The sequence below is a fragment of the Sciurus carolinensis genome, chromosome 11 (assembly GCF_902686445.1).
Source record: "Sciurus carolinensis chromosome 11, mSciCar1.2, whole genome shotgun sequence".
NCBI classification, from domain to species: domain Eukaryota; kingdom Metazoa; phylum Chordata; class Mammalia; order Rodentia; family Sciuridae; genus Sciurus; species Sciurus carolinensis.
The window spans coordinates 24,475,034-24,493,406 of record NC_062223.1 but is presented as its reverse complement, the minus strand read 5'-3'; the positions used below and the strand labels follow the sequence as shown (position 1 = coordinate 24,493,406).

Genomic DNA, 18,373 nt, shown 5'->3' with positions numbered 1-18,373 from the left:
TGTGTTCCCTAAATATCATGTGGTAGAAACAATGCAGCAGTGTTGAGAGGTGAGACCCTCAAGAGTGGATTACACAATGGAATATTACTCCACTTCAAAGAAGAATGGAATTATGACCTTTGCAGGTAAATGGATGGAGTTGGAGAATATCATGTAAGTGAGATAAACCAAACCCCACCAGAATTAAGGCCAAATGTTTTTTCTGATATGTGGATGCTGATCCATATTTGGGCAAGATGAGGCAGCCAGGAGAGAAGAATGGAGAAATTTTGGATTGGGCAGAGGAGAGTGAGGGAAGGGGAGATGGTATGGGAATGGAAAAATGTTGGAATGAGATGGACATTATTACTCTATGGACATGTATGATTGCATGAATGGTATATCTCTATATTGTGTACTACCAGAGAAATGAAAAGTTGTGCTCCATTTGTGTGCAGTGAGTCAAAATGCATTCTGCTGTCATATATAACTAAATAAAACAAATAAAACAAACAAATAAATGAATAGTATTATTGACTGCACTGGTTGGAACAGTCTGGGTCTGGGAGTGCCTCTGCCTGGGATACTTGCGGTGGTCTCCCAGAGGCAGTGGTGCTGGAGGGCTCAGGGGGTGGCCAGTTGGTGCACAGCTGCTGAGTGACATGCTTTCAGCCATTCTCATTGGCTGGACTAGCCTCCAGAGCCAGGGCCAGTTCAGTCAGCATCACAATGACAAAGGACAAGGCCAGTAGGAAGGACAGGAACCTTTGAAACAATCTGGATGGCAAGGAGCTGGACCTGAGCTCAGCAACCTGAATGAGGTCCTGGTCAACAGCTGGCTGCATTTTCAAAGGCCACTGTACTGGATCTGTCCTACCATAAAATGAGTAGTGGCCTCACACACCTGCTGAAGCTGGACTACAGTGAGAACAAACTCCAACTGCTGACTGACTTTGGCCATCTGGTGCTCAACAAGAGGCTGGTCACACTGCCTGTCAGAGTTGCTCAGCTCAAGAACCTGAAGTGGCTGGACTTGAAGGATAACCTCTTGAACCCTGTCCTGGCCACAGTGGCCAATGACTGTTGGATGAGAGGCAGTGTGAGCAGTGTGCAAACAAGGTGTCACAGCACACAAAGGCTGTGCAGGCAGATCAGGAGAGAGACAGGCATAGGCACCTGGAAGGGCAACCAGAGGCAGAGAAAAGGCGGGAGGCTAAACAGAGAGCTAAGGAAGCTCAGGAACCCAAACTGAGGAACCAGAAAGACTCCACAGAAAGAAAATCAGGGAAAGGAGTACAATGCCCTCAAAGCTTCCATGTGGAGCAGGAGAAGGAGCCCAAGAAGGAAGAACATCAGGCCCCCAAATCCAAGTTTGGCTCCCATCCCAGCAAGTCACCCGTGGAAACACACTCAGTCTTGGGCTGTGCTGAAGCTGCTGCTGCAGCTCTTACTGCTGTGTGTGGTCAATGGACTATTTGCCTGTGGAGGGAATGCAGTGCTGCAGCAACCCCTCCACCCCAGTGTGAACACCATTCATGACAATGCTGTGCAGGGTCTGTGCTGCCACAAGATCCTCCGTGGGTCCTGCACACAAAGTCCCAGCAGTGAGCTTGTCTTCTGCACCTTCTGCTTCTGGACCTTGGAATTCAGATTCCTATGGAATTGGCTTCTACTGGATGCAGGCTTTAGGATCAGATGTACCTGTCCTCTTCAAATGGCTACCAGTTGGTACTTGAGACCTCCGCTTTCTAGGACTTCTTGTTCCTTAGTCAGGGTTCCCTGGTGGAATGAGAAGAAATGGAAGGTAGGAAGGGATAGTCACCTGCATGCCTATAGGAGTCAGCCTAGGCATAGGGAGGAAGAGAATACAGCCTTTTCTAGTTATTATACTAAGTTGTGTAAAGGCAAGGCTCCTGTCTACTAAATGCTTGGCTGTCACTTCATTTATACTTTTGTGTGTCACAAACCCTTACTTCCATTGCTCCCTGGGTAGCCCAGACAGATCAGGAGACAGTGTGTTACTGGAAATGAGGGGACCACCACACTCAGGAACTCCAGTTGAAATTGGGGAGGGAGTTACCTATTTCCTAAAAGACCAGCAAGACATTCAATCATTTCATGAACCACACAAAATCTCTGTGAAAGGAACTCAAACCACCAGCCAAATGTAACACCTGTAGGCAGAGTAAGTGAGACCTTCCATAAGTCACCCAACAGTCACCCAGATAGTCTAAGGAAGAACCAGACTCCCACTCTCATATTCTTTCCTTCCTTAACATTATTTGACCTTCTTTCTAATGTTCAGAGAGAACAGAACTCACATCAGAATTATGTCTCAGACAAAGAATATGAACTTTCCCAGTAGACAGTCATGACTTGCAATAGAGATTTAATGCCATCAAGGTCTTGGGCAGCTCCTGTGGAGTATGCTCCATTTTAAGTGGCTACCACAAAATGGCAGCAGACACAGTTCCTTGCCTCAGGTTCAGAGCAATAACACCCTGATTGCCAGGAAATGAGGAGGTGGATCTCTGCAAAACTGCATTGTCTGTGGCAGCTCCATTAGCACTAGGTGTGACTAAATACCTCAGAGGCAACCTGCACACTCACACTGAAGTTCAGAACTGTTGGATTCTAGAACTATGACAGAAGGGAAGGAATCAATGGAATCTAGGAAATTAAGAGAAATAGTAGCAACATGGAGCTGAAAAATGGTGCATAAAACTAAAGTCTAGCACAAGCAAGGTCAGCACTGTCCATTCTCCATTCTCTTGGTTGCTAAAGATTGAGCATTTTATTGCCTCTGTCTCATCTTTTCACAACAGCTAGATGAAGGCATCAGAGGGACCATGTCTCAGTGCTCGTTCTCTGAAAACACCCAATTGCAAGCTCCTGCCTCTCCCCATGGGGAGCAAGAACTTGTCATAGTTGAGACATAGGGCAGGGTCCAGCATTATAACCTTGGTGGCCCTTCTGGGTAGCTCTGTCACTCATGACTGTTCTGATACTGGAAGAAAGGATGTTGCTCTCTCCTATCCCATGGATAGAGGTGCCCCACAGGTCCATAGCTTACTCAGAATCACTAGGCATTCCTTAGTCTTCCCCAAAACTGCAGAGCCTTCAGTCTAAATGCTTTATAGAAACTAAACACATGATACATAATGATGAGATTATGAAAATACAGAAGTTAGCCTAGACATCAAAGTTCCTTTGGCTGGTTGAGGCAGCTCTCATTGGCTGAGCCAATCTGCTGGCTAGAGTTCACTCTGACTTGGAGATTTGATGCTGATTCTTTTGGATTTCCACAATTATTAAATCCATGTCTGAAGAATCAAAAAAAAAAAAGAGGGGATTAATCCACTGGATGAATGTTGTGGTCCTGGAGTAGGTTGATTATCATAGGTGGGATGCTGATAAAGGTCAGTTCAGCCCTCCCTTGCTGCCTCATCCTTGCCTTCTTCTACACTTCCCCCTTCACCAAGGGATGGCACAGTCCCCAGACTCTCTGCAGATGTCAGTGCCATGTTCTTGAGCTTCCTAGATTCCAGAACCATGACAAAATTATTCACCATTTTGTATGAATTCATCATTCTCACTTATTCTGTTGGAGCAGCAGAAAATGAACGAAGCGGGAAATTGTGGGGAGAAGAGATTTCATAAAAGTCTATGTCATTTCTTCTAATATCGCAATGAACCTAAAACTGCTTTAAAAAATACATTTTCTTATTTTACAAAAGCAAACTACCTGACCCAGAGCCTTCCTGATGGAGCTGTGGTCCAAACAGATGGAGACACAATGTTAGATGCAATGGTTGAAACATTTTCAAAGTAGCCTATTGTGGATTTTCAGCAAGATTACACATAACTCGCAGAGAGGTGACTAGGGTTAGGCTTCTTCTTTATAATTTTGTAATTCAAGAAAGTTATTTTAAACATACAGAAGCCTCATTTTTTTTCTGTGCAATATGGGGATAATATATAAATTAAGAAGTTTTGATAATACAAAATAATGTTTACACTACTCACTCAACTTCTATCAGATACATAGTAGTATACAATATAATTTTTACTTTGATTTTAAAACAATAGAATTAACCATGCCTGACTGCTTTTCAATAAATCTAGAAATGAATGAGAAGACTGGAAGAAACCAATCATGACTTTCTAATTACTGTGACTCAAAGTCCTATTTTTAAAAGTTCTTTGGTAAAAGAATAGCAAAAATTAAAATCCAAAATATGAACATGATTCAAATGAAAATACTATTTGAAGACAATGGGTTATGAGCTCAGTACTCTGAGGAAAACTTAACATCTGTAGAGTTTGTATTCATGGGGTAACTTTATATGACATAGGGTAAATGAGAGGGTGTGGGGGTGTGAAAAATCTGGAATGAGACAGACATCATTACCCTATGTACATGTATGGTTACATAAATGGTATGAATCTACATCCTGCACAATAGAAATGAAATGATGCATCCCATTAGTGTAAAATGAATCAAAATGCAGTCTGTAAAAAATAAATAAATAAATAAAAGATTAAATATTATTTCAACTAGAAAAAGTTAGAAAACAGCAAAGTTATACAAAGCAAAAGTAGATTAGAAGCAAATAATGAAAATAAAAGAGGCTTCTCTGTTAGAAAATATAGCGCTATTATATGTGTGTTAGTCTGTTTTCCATTACTGTAACAAATACCTGAGTTACACCAAGTTAATAAGAGAAAAATTTTATTTTGGCTCATAGTTTTGAGGTTTCAGGCCAGGACTAAGTGGTCTCTATTCTTTGGACCTGTGGTGAGGCAGCATATCATGGTGGGGACCATGTGTTGGAGCAAACTGTTTTCATCTCAAGGATACGAAAGGAGAAAAAGTAAGAGATCAGTTTCCACAATCCTCTTCTAGAACCTGCCTCCTCATGACATAAAAACTCCCACTAGGATACACCTCTAAAAGTTTCAACCACCTTCCATTTGCACTCTGCTAAGGACTAAGTTTTTAACAAATGAGCATGTGGGAAATACTCTATATTCAAATATCTAAAGTCTAGCTGGTTGTATGTAAAATAAGAACAATATGAGTAATGAGTAATCAATCTGTATTCTAATCATAAATATTAAGGAAGGAGGCACAGATTTCAAAAGTATAAGTAACACAAAAAATACAAAGAAAGTTTTAAAACACATTTAGAAGTTTTCCAACTCCAAAAAACATTAGAATCAAGATTAAGTAAAATAAATCATAATCTGGATTAAATGAATGATTCCCTAGGAATCTGTAAACTAACAAAATTTTAAATTTTTTGTGGAGGCAGTATATAAGTGAGTCTTAGTTTTCTTTCAGTGTCTGTGATCTCTGCATTTTAAGGCAATATTTAGATCATTTACATTGATGAAACTATTGATATGGTTCATTTTAAATTTGGTCTTTTTCATGATGTCCCAAAGTTCTTGGAGATGTGTTCATGATTTCTTATCATCTTCTCTGTTTGGGCAACTTTATTTTCAAGATTAAATATTTTGTCTTCATTGTCTGAGGTTCTGTCTTCCAATTGGTCTAGCCTTTTGGTGATGCTTTCCATTGAATTTTTCATTTGGTTTATTGTTTCCTTCATTTCAATGATTTTCTTTTTTTTTTTCTTAGAATCTCTATCTCTTTGTTGAAAATGATCTTTGGCTTCCTGCAGGTGCTCTTTCAGCTTATTGGTATTATCATTCATTGCCTGCATTTGGTCTCTTATCTCATCCTTTGCTTCGTGAATCATCTTAATCATGTATAATCTGAAGTCCTTTTCTGACATTTCTTCTAACATACTGTCATTGGATTCTATTAATGTAGAATCTAGATTTGTTTGGATCATTTTCTTCCCTTTGTTTTTCATGTTGTTCATGTATCTTCCCCTCTAGCAGTGCAGATCTGGGGTCTTTCAGATTTCCCCCTATCGGTTTATAGTGACCCTACACATTTCCAAAACCTTTTCTTTAAGGGGAGATCAATATTAGCAGTGCCCAATTCAGACACTATGCAATCCTAGACCAAATAGCCCCTATGAGGACAATAACAAAATTTTCATAATAAACAGAATGAGTTCAAATATTATCTTCAGTAAAACAAACAGGTTTGCAATAAGGTCTGAAGTTTCTAATGGAGGACAGAGAGGATGCAGTGGAATGTAGGATGTAGCTGTTAATGGGATAAGAAAAGAATATACAGAAGTTCTAAATAATAGAAAAGGTGAGAGTGTAATCAAAAGAAATTGGATGTTAGCATGCAAAAAGGGAGAAAGAGACTCTGAAGGAACAGGTAAACAAAAGGAAAAGAGAGCAAAAAAAGTAAAGAAATAAAAACTTAAAATTGTTCCATAAGGAGAAAAAAAGAAAATCTACAGTATATCAGTCATACAGTATTCAAACCTTCCAGTCTTTGGTAGCCTGATGCATGAGAGGTAACTGACAATGAGCTTCAAGTCTCCAGCATACATCTCAGGATGGGAATTGCTCCACCTAAAGATCGGAGCTACAGCTTCCAGGATTATCCAAGATGGCCACTCTGGCTTCCAAATGTGTTGACAAATGGGGAGCTGCAGCTTGGGGAATGACGTGGTTGGCTAGAGGTCCTGGAGGGGGGATACGGTTGGTCAGGCAGGGGTCCTGGAGGTCGGGTGTGTTTGGTGTGGTTGCAGGATCCTGGAGGCCAGGTGCAATCAGTCAGTCGGGGGTCCCAGTGATAGGGCACAGTCAGTTGGTCTGGGGTACCTGGTGGCAGGGAGCACTCAGTTGATGTGAGGACCCTGAAGTCAGGGAGTGATTGGTCGGGTTGAGGGATCCTGGAGACAGGGCTTAGTCAGTCTGGCCAGGGGTCCTATGGGGCCTGGCTGTTGTCTCAAAATGGCGGCAGGCAGGTGTAATCAAACCTGCAGGTACTGTAACAGTGAACTTCTAGGCAACAGCAGGCAGCTGGCCCTCCGCTGGTGGTCCGCAATCAGTTAGCTTACTGTTGTCAGATGATCAGGAGGTGAACCTCGTGCAGTGTGTGATGGATAGGTGTAAGGCAGGCAATGGACAGGCAAGAGGCATGCAAATGGTAGATGATTGGTGCCTGACCGTAAGCAATCTGCACTCAAGAAAGTCGTCAATATGCTGGCAGACTCCAGGTGATCACAGTAGACAAATGGAGTAAACAGCAGGGCATCGATAAGCAGCAAAAACTGCCTCACCAAGAAACAGATATCCTCTTCTTGAAACCAGAGTTACAGAGTGACAAGGAACGTGCCTCCCTCCAGTCCACCTTCTTTGATCTCCCCTCATTTTAAACATATCATTTCTTATGTGTTCTTTATGTTGTTTATTCTTTTCCATTTTTAAATGTTCTTTGGATTATTTATGTCTCTGTTCCTTTTTATTTTATTTGTTTGCTTATTAAATATAATTATTTATTTTAGTTGTGGAGACTGTGTTAAAAGTTCATAATATGGTTTCATTACTATTATTTTAATAATTATATGTTAAAGATATTTAAAGAGAAAACTCATATGTTTTTTCATGTATTCATTATTTCGGAAATCTCTTTTATCTACACAAACATGTATTTCCACATGGTATCATTTTCCATCATCTGAATTACCTCCTTTAATATTTTTTAATGTCTTCATTAGTACATTATAGTTATGTGATATATGTTTGTGATGAGAACACTTATCTACCCTCTTATCGAATGTCAAGCATATAATATAGTATTACGTATAGCTATCATGCATGATAACTATAGTTAATAACAGGGAAGAAATAACATAGATAAGAGGAGACATTTTGCAGTGTAATGAATATTGCACTTTTTGAACACCACTGTCCCCTCACTTTCTAGCCTGTGCTCTCTGCCCAGAACTGTCACTATTTTGGATTCTATAAATAAATGATACCATGTAGTACTTGTCTTTCTGTGTCCAGTCTTTATCACTTTACATAATGTCAAACGGTTTCACCCAGGTGGTCACAAATGATAAGACTCCTTATTGGAAGAAACAGAAAAACAGTTTTCTACCTACATCTCAGACCAGCAATGAGAGATTCTGATGAGGGAGAGGTAGACTTTTACAATTTACTGTTACACCACCTGCAATTCCCCTCAGTGCTTGAGAAGGATTCCACTGGGTAATAAAGATGTTTGCAAAGTCTCATCTCATTGGGAATTTGGGTTGTGGGCTTTCCTTCTTTGCTTGCTTAATATATGTAGGTTCACTATTAATATTTTATGTGTTTTCCCTGAAAATAGGGGTCTTAACAGAACCAGGATTAGAACATAAAAATCAGACTTCTAATGGAACAGTGATTTCAGATTTACTCTTTTGCTATGAAACTCTGAGTAACCAAGATTGCTATGAGAAATACAAAAACAGATTCTAGCTGCCAATCCCCTGTTGATGACCTCAGATGACCTAAAACACATAGGCAAATATTTCCAACTCCATCAGGAAGGAATAACAGGAACAGAAGAATAAAGTGTTCCTCAATGTTAAGTTCACACAGTATAAGATGATATCATAAATTTGTTAGCTTAAAATGTCTAGCATTTATTAACTACAGCAGTAGTCACACGACTAACATTTATTTAACCCTGCTGAACTTTCTTTAACCTTTATGATCAGTTAAATATTAATATGCCTTATTGTTTAGTTATAGGTTATCACAAGTAAACAATCACTAGATAATTAGAATACTTCATTGTCTAGTCTAGTAATAATTATACAAAATATTTTTGTTTTTCTCCTTGTGACATTTTCCTGTTCTGAAAAAACATGTGTAACTGCCATACTTTTAATGTATAAAAAGTTGGCTGGAAAAAATAAAATTTAGAACTTAGCATCCATTCCTTGAGTTTGTGTTGCTTTGTTCTCCACCGCACTGACGCCTATTCCATCACCTGTGACCACTACCACCCCTGCTAGGGCTGGATCCCGGCAATTTACCATGTTGTGTGGGTTCTACTTTTAATGTTACTACTGTTAAATATTCAATTTTCACATTACCGAGTACAATTTCTGTACTAAAATTTACATATGGAATAGAAATCAACTGAAGGTATTTATGTAGCATTAAGCTCTTTAAACATAATAACGAGGATCAACATGAAAATAAACTGAAGAACAGCAAAGGGAGGAATAAGAATAAATGCAAAACTTAAATAACATCAGTGCAATGATTCCAAAATTTTATTCATTAATTTAGTACCCATTTAGATAAACACTCTACTACATGTGCATTAGAACTTTCTAGTAGTGATAGACAAGACATTATAGAGTTTACATTACAATAGAGAAATTATTTGAAGTACAATCACATATTTGATACTTTAATTGTATTTACCAGAAATACATTGGAAGGAAGGAAAGTTAGCATCAGTTTCACAAATGTTATAGTTCCTAAGAAGACACTGTTATGGTAAAACAACTCTCCCCATAGTGGGAAACTCACTCATTTCCTACCTTGTTGAGGGCCATCTTGGACAAGATGTCATCTGGCAGTGAGCCAAAGGGCACTGGCTACCAAAGTAAGGAAGTACCCAAAAAAGGCTGCTGCTGTTACTAGTTCCTTGGAGACTTATGACATGTTAGTGCCAGGTTCAAGGATTGGCTATCTAATATCATGCCGCATGTGGACAGCTCGTGATTTATATAGTGTAATGCTGGCATTCCTCTGCATGTTCTCCTGCATGAGAGAAAGCTTTGCTATAATTGACTGATAAGCTAGGAGCCTGGGGGAGGAGAGAGGGAGAGAGAAGAAGAAGGGAGATAGAGGGAGAACAAAGGAGACAGAGAAACAGGGAGGACGCAATAAATCTCGCCAAACTAAAGATTAGTGGTGTCTCCTTTCTCTGCGCCGGTTCTGCTGGATGGAACACTACCTGATGTGACTTTTGCTTCCCAGAGTTTCTTCATAGTGTTTGTCATCTCTGAGTTTTCCAGAGTGTAGATGATGAAGTTCAGCATGGGGTTTATGACAGTGTAAAACAATCTCAATGACTTATCAATGGGGAAAATCTTAGCTGGTCTTGCAAACATGAAAATACAGGGAACAAAGAAGAAGACAGTCACACAGATCTGGGAGTCACAGGTGGAGAGAGTTTCCTCCTCCCTTCCTGACTCAGGTTCCTCAGAGAGAGAAAGATGACAGCATAAGACATGAATAAGAGCAGAAACACAGTTGTGCAGATGAGTCCCCATTGGCCATCACCAAGAGACCAATGACATAGGTGTCAACACAGACAAGTTTCAATAAGGGGTATGTCACATATGAAATGATCAATGATTTGGAGGATCACAGAATGGGGGGTCATAAATAGTTCCAAATTGAATTACTGAGCATAAAAATCCTCCAACTCAGGAAACTACCAGCAGCAAAACACACACCCACGGCCTCATGATGAACAAATAATGTAAGGGCTTGCTGATGGCCACATAGCGGTCAAAGGTCATCACCAACAGAAGAAAGACCTCTGACACACCAAAAAAAGTGTCCTGTAAATATCTGATATATTTTCCTTTAAGAACAATTTGGACATTATTTGGGGAGAAATGACTGTAGAATAAATGGCATCCATAAATTATAAGCTAGCAAGAAAGAAGTACATTGGTGAGCCCAGGATCTTACTGAAGGTTGTGGTCATAAGGATGAGCAGATTTCCCACCATGGTCAAGATGGAGAAGAGCAAGAAAATTAAAAAAAGAAATTTCTGCCCCTTTGAATTCTGTGTGAGATCCAACAGGACAAAGTAACTTACATTGTTCCTCCAATCCATCTAGTCTTTTATTGTTGTTGATTTCACATAGTAAAGCAGTTCACCAACAAAACCATGAAAAAACCTTAGGAGTATTATAATCCCAATCTTAATTCATTCATCCTCTGAAATATGTATAAGAAGCATCACTTGGGTCTAGCTTTCTACTGGATGTGTCAGTAATCATGACATAAGACAGAATTTCCTACCCTAAGTGTAGTGATGGAATCAGGAATTAAATGACAACCTGATCATGCTCATAATAACTGTCTTATTTGTATTATGCTATCACTTCACAGTGCTGGAATTTATAAATCAACTGGGTTATGGGTAGACCTCTCACAGGAACCCATAATTATGTGATCAAAGGAGATATGAAGTAACAAGCAATAAAAATTGAATTTCATGAGAAAATTAATTTCATGCATTTTCTTGCATTTCAATGGAAAATGTGTTTCTTGATAAACACATGGTGTCAAAAAGGTGTAATACCAAAGATTCACTTAAGGTCATTTTCATATTAATAGTGACTAAAATAACACGTAAAACTCTAGACCAAAAGTCAGTATACTCATTACTGATTCTGTGACTGTAAATCAATAACAATGGCAGCTTTTCCACCAATTTTCACTCATCTCTCTTATTCCCTGGACACCTCAAGCAGAAACACCTTACCATTCATATTTCTACATGTATTCTGCTCTGATGGTATGCATGTCCTCCAGCATGTGAGAGACCTTCTGAACAGTTCTTTTTCTCTTTTACACTCCTCAGCAGAACTACCTTCTGATGTTCATAGTTGCACCCACAGTCTCTTTGAGACAATATAGGCTTTTTCTATCATGAATCATGACTCTCCTCCAACCATCTAACCATTATCCAATCCCAGAGCTACATCCACAGTTTTAGGTAGTTTTTGTAGCTACACCTCACTTTCCATTAGCAAATTTTATATTATTTGTGAGCATTGCTGTAATAAAGTATCCCAAACTGCTTAAAGTCAGAAATTCATTGCTTGAGAGTTTGGTACACTAGAGATTCAGAATCACCATCTGTGCTGTATAGATTTCTTTAGAAGACATTGAAGAAAAGCAGAGTCTCAGGTCTTTCTCCTTGGCTTACAGATACCAGTTTTGTGCCACATGTCACTCTCCTTACATCCAAATCTCCTTTCTAACAGGACATCACTCTTATTGGAACAAGGACCAATCTAATGAGATTATTTTAATTTGTTGACTTCTACAAAAACCCTACATACAAGAAATTCACATTATGTGATAGTGGAGCTTTGAAACTCAATATAAATTTGAGGAAGATGTGGGAGGAAAAGAACAAAATAAACAGTAGTTTTTTCATGTGATTCCATGTATGACTAATAGCTATCACACTTTCAAATATCCTCCCATGTTGCTTAACCCTTCTTTTAGGATCTTTCCTTGGACAATCCTCCTTTTCCTAACTGCGAATGCTGAAAGAACAATGAAAATTTCTGTCCTCACCACTGCCTTTTCTTGAATTTAAAAGGGTATCTGTGGATCCCACATGCCCTTCTACTGAGTTCAGAAGAGATCATTGAGCCTGCCCACACACAATGAGGTTTGGATGCCCTTGCTGAGCCCCCCCTCCTCCCCACTACACCCCCACATGGACCAATGCCTTTGCTGAGCCCCTTCGCTCCCCCCACCCCATGGTGAACCGAGTGCTGAGCCTCCCAGCCAGTCACCAAAAACAAGGACGGAGGCCAGTAATGAGCCTGGCTCCTTACTGCTGAGGAACACTGTGCCTGCCTCAGTGCTGACTCATCACACCCTTACTGGCACTCCCCATGTTCTTTGGAGGCTGGTACAGGCATATTGAATCATTCCTGAGGGTGTGACCTTCATCTTTGGAAGGGCGTCTCCCTTCTGGAGACACCTACAGGAGACTGGAGGCCCTTTGACAGGTACCTCTATTTCCTCACTTACACCATACACCCTTCCCCATTCTCTTGTTCACAACTAGAAATAATGTAAATTGTAATCTAACTCATCCTGTTCATTACAATAATGTTAAAGTCTTTATAGGGGCTATCTGGTTCAGGGCTGCATTTTCTCTGAATTGGGTGTGACTTGTATTGATCTCCCCTTCAAAGGAGAGGTAGTGGAAAATTGCAGTGTCATAAAAAGACTGCAAGGGGGGGGAGGAATTTCAGTATCTCTGATCCTCACTGAGAGAGGGGAATATATAGAAACAATATGAAAAAACAGGGGAAGAAAACGTCCCTAACAAACCAAGGTGCTATTGTGATAGAATCCAATGACAGCATGGCAGTAGAAATAACAGAAAATGAGTTTAGAATCTGCATAATGAAAATTATCTGTGAAGCAAAAGATGACATAAGAGGCAATGCATGATGATTCCAGTAAACACTTAAAAGAGCAAATGCAGGAAGCAACAGAACTCTTCAATAAAGAGAGATTCTGAAAAAGAAGAAAACAGAAATACTTTAAATGAAAGAAATGATAAGCCAAATTAAAAACTCAATAGAAAGCATCACCAACAGAATCTCATGGAAGACAGAATCTCAGACAATGAAGACAAAATATTTAATCTTGAAAATAAAGTTGAACAAACTGAGAAGTCATGAACGGAACCTCCAAGAATTATGGGATATTAAGAAAAGACCAAGTTTAAGAATTACTGGGATTGAGGAAGGCCCAGAGATACAAACCAAAGGCATGAACAACCTGTTCAACAAAATAATATCAGAAAATTTCCCAAACCTGAAAAGTGAAATGGAAAATCAAATACAAGAGATTTAAAGAACATCAGGTGCACAAAATTACAACAGATCCACACCAAGACACATTATAATGAAAATGCCTCACATACAAAATAAAGATATGATTTTAAAGACAAAATAAAGATAGGATTGTAAGAGAAAAGCATCAGATTACATATAAGGGGAAACCAATATGGATATCAGCAGATTTCTCAGCCCAGACTCGAAAAGCAAGAAGGGCCTGGAACAATATATTTCAAGCTCTGAAAGAAAATGGATGTTAACCAAGAATCCTATACATCCAAAATGATTTCCCATCACTCTATTTCCATCTGTTCTTTAGTAGACACTAACTTCTGAGACCATAAATGAGTACCACAACCTCTAAAATAAAGTTGAATATTGTAGAAGTTGTGTTCTATGTTCAATCTTTATTTATTCAACCAATTTGTGTGTACACAGTGCCTACCTTCTATCACATCAGCCTAATAAGGAAAACTTCCAGGCATCACAGAGTGTCCACAAACTCATTAAAGTTCAGTCTGCACCAAGATTAAGTATCTAGTGGATGGAATCTCAGTGCTGACTCAGCAATCACTTTGTCACCTCTACTGTTTCAGATGAAGCACAAATCTTGGGGATAAAAAATGGTTGCAGAATTTATTCTTTTAATTTTTGAATGTTTTCATGAAAACTATCATATTTAAATAGATCAGCCATTATCTTCCCACAGAAGTTTTGCCTAACATTTGAATTATTGCAAATTCAAGGGCTACAATATTATATGCAATGAAAAATTCACTTAACTGAGACTCTAGTTTTTGCTATCAACTGTTAATGTCTTACTTTGGGAATTTGTCTACAGTTTGAATGAGAACTTTCTAAATCAATAGTAAGGATCAGGAAGTCCCTTTCCAACTGAGAATACATGCAGAAGAAATAAATTGGTATTTTTCCTGTGAATATATTTACAACAATGTATCTATTTCTGTACATTGTCTCTAGAGTCTTCTAACATTTGCAGAAAATCATTACTAGCATTGTAGATGATTTTCAAATTAATTCCATGTTGAAAATAGAAAAATGAAAAATTTCCATAATAGAATAATTTCTCAAAAAGGCAAACAAATCACATGTTCATGTAGGAAGATAGCACCTAACTTTTTAGCAAATAATGTATTCTCTGTAAATTCTCTTCCATTAACTTTATGAAATACTACCATTCAGTTCTGTACAGAGTCTCTGCTGCTGTTAGTATATTCTAATACTTGTGGGAGAGATCAGGAGACAGCATTATCCTTCTTCATGTAGACAATGCTTTAAGCCTACTGAAAGTACCTGTTCAAACAATTATATCAAGCCCTTATGGACAGCATTCCCTAACAAAGATGTAGATCATTGAAGGCTTTATACCAAGAAATCACATTAACAGGGGAGTCCTACAACTGGAATGTATCCAAGACTGATTTTTCCTTAATCACTTTCACTGGGAATTCTCACATGTTTATAGCTCTAAATATGCCAATAGATCAGTCACATTATTATGATTGAGAAGATGCAACAAAAGAGTTTCAGAAACATAAGAAAATAGTCAAAATGATAATTGACAAAAATAATATATCAGTTCATTTAGTTTGTTCCACTGAAGATGTATTTATCACTTACTTCCACACTCCCAGACCAAATTTTTTTGTTTTTTCCATTTATCTAAGACTCAATTATCTCTCACTATTTGTATGTGACTGAAAACATTTTTTAAAGATTTATGGTATAGTAACTTGATGTCTTTCTATTTATTCATTAGTGTTTTAAACACTCTTAGAACATCTGTTTACTTCATATTTATGCTAATAAATGGAGATATAAGAGTTAATGAAACATAAAATCAGATCATAGATAGACATCATCTGACTTATGTCTTGTAACACAGTCACAAAATTATAATGGGAACAACTAAATACAGCATATAGAACAAGCAGAGGTCTAGCACATGACTAGAGCAAACCCTCAGGGCATTATAGATCTTACTTAGGGATTTTAAAATATTAAGGATTTTTTTTTTTAGTGAGAGTAAAGAGGACTTCCAATTTTTGGTTCAATGAACATTGTCAACAAACTTTTAGCAAATTCAATCTGACAATGTATAAAAATAATCATGCACCATGACCTACTGAGATATATCCTACATATATGAGGTTGATTCAGAATTCAAATATCAATTACTGCAATAAATTAAGGCAAAGGATAATGATGAAAATTCACAGGGTTATATCAAGGGTTGTAGTTAACGTGTTTAAAAAATTTGTCACTCACCCAGTACTGAGGGGAAATTTAAAATGGGCAATAAACAATTCCTTAACATTGAGAGAGTATAATATATGATATCAAGACATTTTAGAATTGATTAAAAGAGTGGACAAATAGATCAAAGTGTAGACAAAGATGTCAACCACTTTCAAAAACTGTTCTTCATGAATCTGCAACAGTTCCTTATGAATCTAAGCAAACTCACCACACAATCAAATAAGTGGGCATCTTGTAGTTTATACATATGAGTCAAAAGTGAAGCCCTTACAGAGGGAGGCATTCAAATGTTTCTACAATCTTTGTTCATAACTGCCAAAACAAAGAATCAACCAAGATGCATTTCAGATATATACACTGTGGTTCATCCACACAATGAAATACAATTCATTTCTTAAACAGAAATGAGCTACTCAACCATGAAAAGATGTAGAGGAAACTTCACAGTATTAACCAAGTGAAAGAGCCAGTTTGAAAAGGTTACATGTTGTATGGTCCCAATCATGTGACATTCCAGAGTGTGCAATATCATGGGGAATGTAAAATCATCACTAGTTCTTAGGGCTTAGAGGGAGGGACATGAGTGGGTGGATTACAGAGGATATTTTCTTTAGTGAAACTCTTCTGTGATACCATAATAGAGATGCATGTCTTATACATTTTTCCAAGTCCATAGAAAGGACCACACCAAGAGTTACAAGTGCACCCTGATGTAAAAAAGGAACTTTGAATGATACTATCATGTCATTAGTGATTGAGCAATTATAAAATGTACCACAATGGTGTAGGAAGTTAATAATGTCTCCTATGGCTTAAATAATTCCCAAAATTTCATGAGCTAAAAGCCAGGCAACAGTGTTGAGAGGTGGGACCCTCAAGAGGAGATTAGTCCACTGGATTGATGTTGTTATCAGGGGAGTGGGTTGGTTATCACAGGAGTGGGGTCCTGATAAAGGTGAGCTTGACTCTCCCTTGCTGTCTCATTCTCACCCTCTTCTGCCCTTCCAACTTCACTATTGAATGACATGGACCATCTCCAGATGCTGGGGTGGTGCTCTTGGGCTTCGCACTCTGAGGAATATGGACAAATTAATCTCTGTTCTTTATGAATTGATCAGCCTCAGTTATACTGTTACAGCAGCCAAAAATGGACTAAGGCAATGGGGGAAGCTGAGTTACTGGGGACAGAAGTTACATAGGAGGTCTAGGTACTTTGTGCTCAAACTTCTTTGACTCTGAAACTGCTTTAAAAATAGAGTTCATTTTGTTTAAACATAAAACTCTTAAATTAATCAGGTTCAGGAAGAACCCAAACACCAGAAGATGAGCTACCTGACCCAGGGACCCATAGTTTGTTTGGAATTCAGTCAAACAAAAATATGAAGTAAGATGGAATAATCATACCATTTTGAACATAGACTATTATGGATTTTAAACAGGACTGTGAAGAGGTTGAGAAAATTTATTATGGTTAACTACCTTTCCTATGATTCTATAATTTTGAGAAACTGATTTTCAACATGAAAGCATCATTTTTTGTGAAATGAAAGGAATTATTAATTTGAAGTTTTGCTAATACAGAAATCAGTGTAGACTGTTCCTACAATGACTGATACACAGATGTATGTACTACACTTTTATTTTCTTAAATAAGAATATTAAACATGCTGGACTTCTCAGTTTGAAATAAATCTAGAAATTAAGGAGAAAGTGAATAGAAACCAACTGTTATGTTTCAGTTGTTAAAACCAACAATCCTATCTTTAAAATCTCTTTTGTGAAAGAGGAAATTGAAATCAAAATTCTAGAATGCAGAAAAATCTTCACAAGAAAACCCTCTCTGAAACAAAGGGATACTATTACCAGTACTCAGAGGGAAATTTAGTCTTCAGTGTTTGCATAATTTAAAAAGTAAGGAAGATATCAAGAAATTTTTAAACCACAAATGTTAGGGAAAAAAAACATAAAATTGGTCTAAACTAAAATAGGGAAGAGAACAAAATGAAGATAAAAATGATTTCCTCCATTAGAAAAACCTTAGTGCTATCTTATCTGTGTGTATTTGTTTACCATACATATAACAAACACCTGAGCTAAATCAACTTAGTAACACCATAAGTTTATTTGAGCTCACCATTTCAGATGTTTTGGTCCATCACCATTTGGCCCCTTTGTTTTGGGTTTTAGGTGAAGTGACACATGGTGGTGGGGAGCAAGTTGCTGAAAAATTGTTCACCACACTTATAGGACATGAAAATAAAAGGGAGAAAGGGATCAGAGTCCCACAATCTTTTTCAAGAGCATCCCCTTCAAAGACCTAAAACCTCTCACTAGGCCTCACCTTCCACACATGTTAACCATCTTCCAGTAGCTACGGAACCAACTTCTGTGGGCCCTTGGGGGACATTCCAGATACAAATGATACCAATCTATACTTTGTAATTTGATCACAAATTAATGAAAGTGAGATATTGAATAAATCACTCTCTATCCTAATCTCAGTAGTGAAGGAAGCAAAAATCTCAAATTTAGAACTTATACAAAGAGACCAAAGA

The 18,373-nt window shown here is 38.1% G+C and overlaps 1 pseudogene; it reads left to right on the top strand.

The window, feature by feature from the left end:
- Positions 1-708: 708 nt before the first annotated feature.
- LOC124959228 (leucine-rich repeat-containing protein 59-like) lies at positions 709-1,587 on the top strand (annotated as a pseudogene).
- Positions 1,588-18,373: the final 16,786 nt, after the last annotated feature.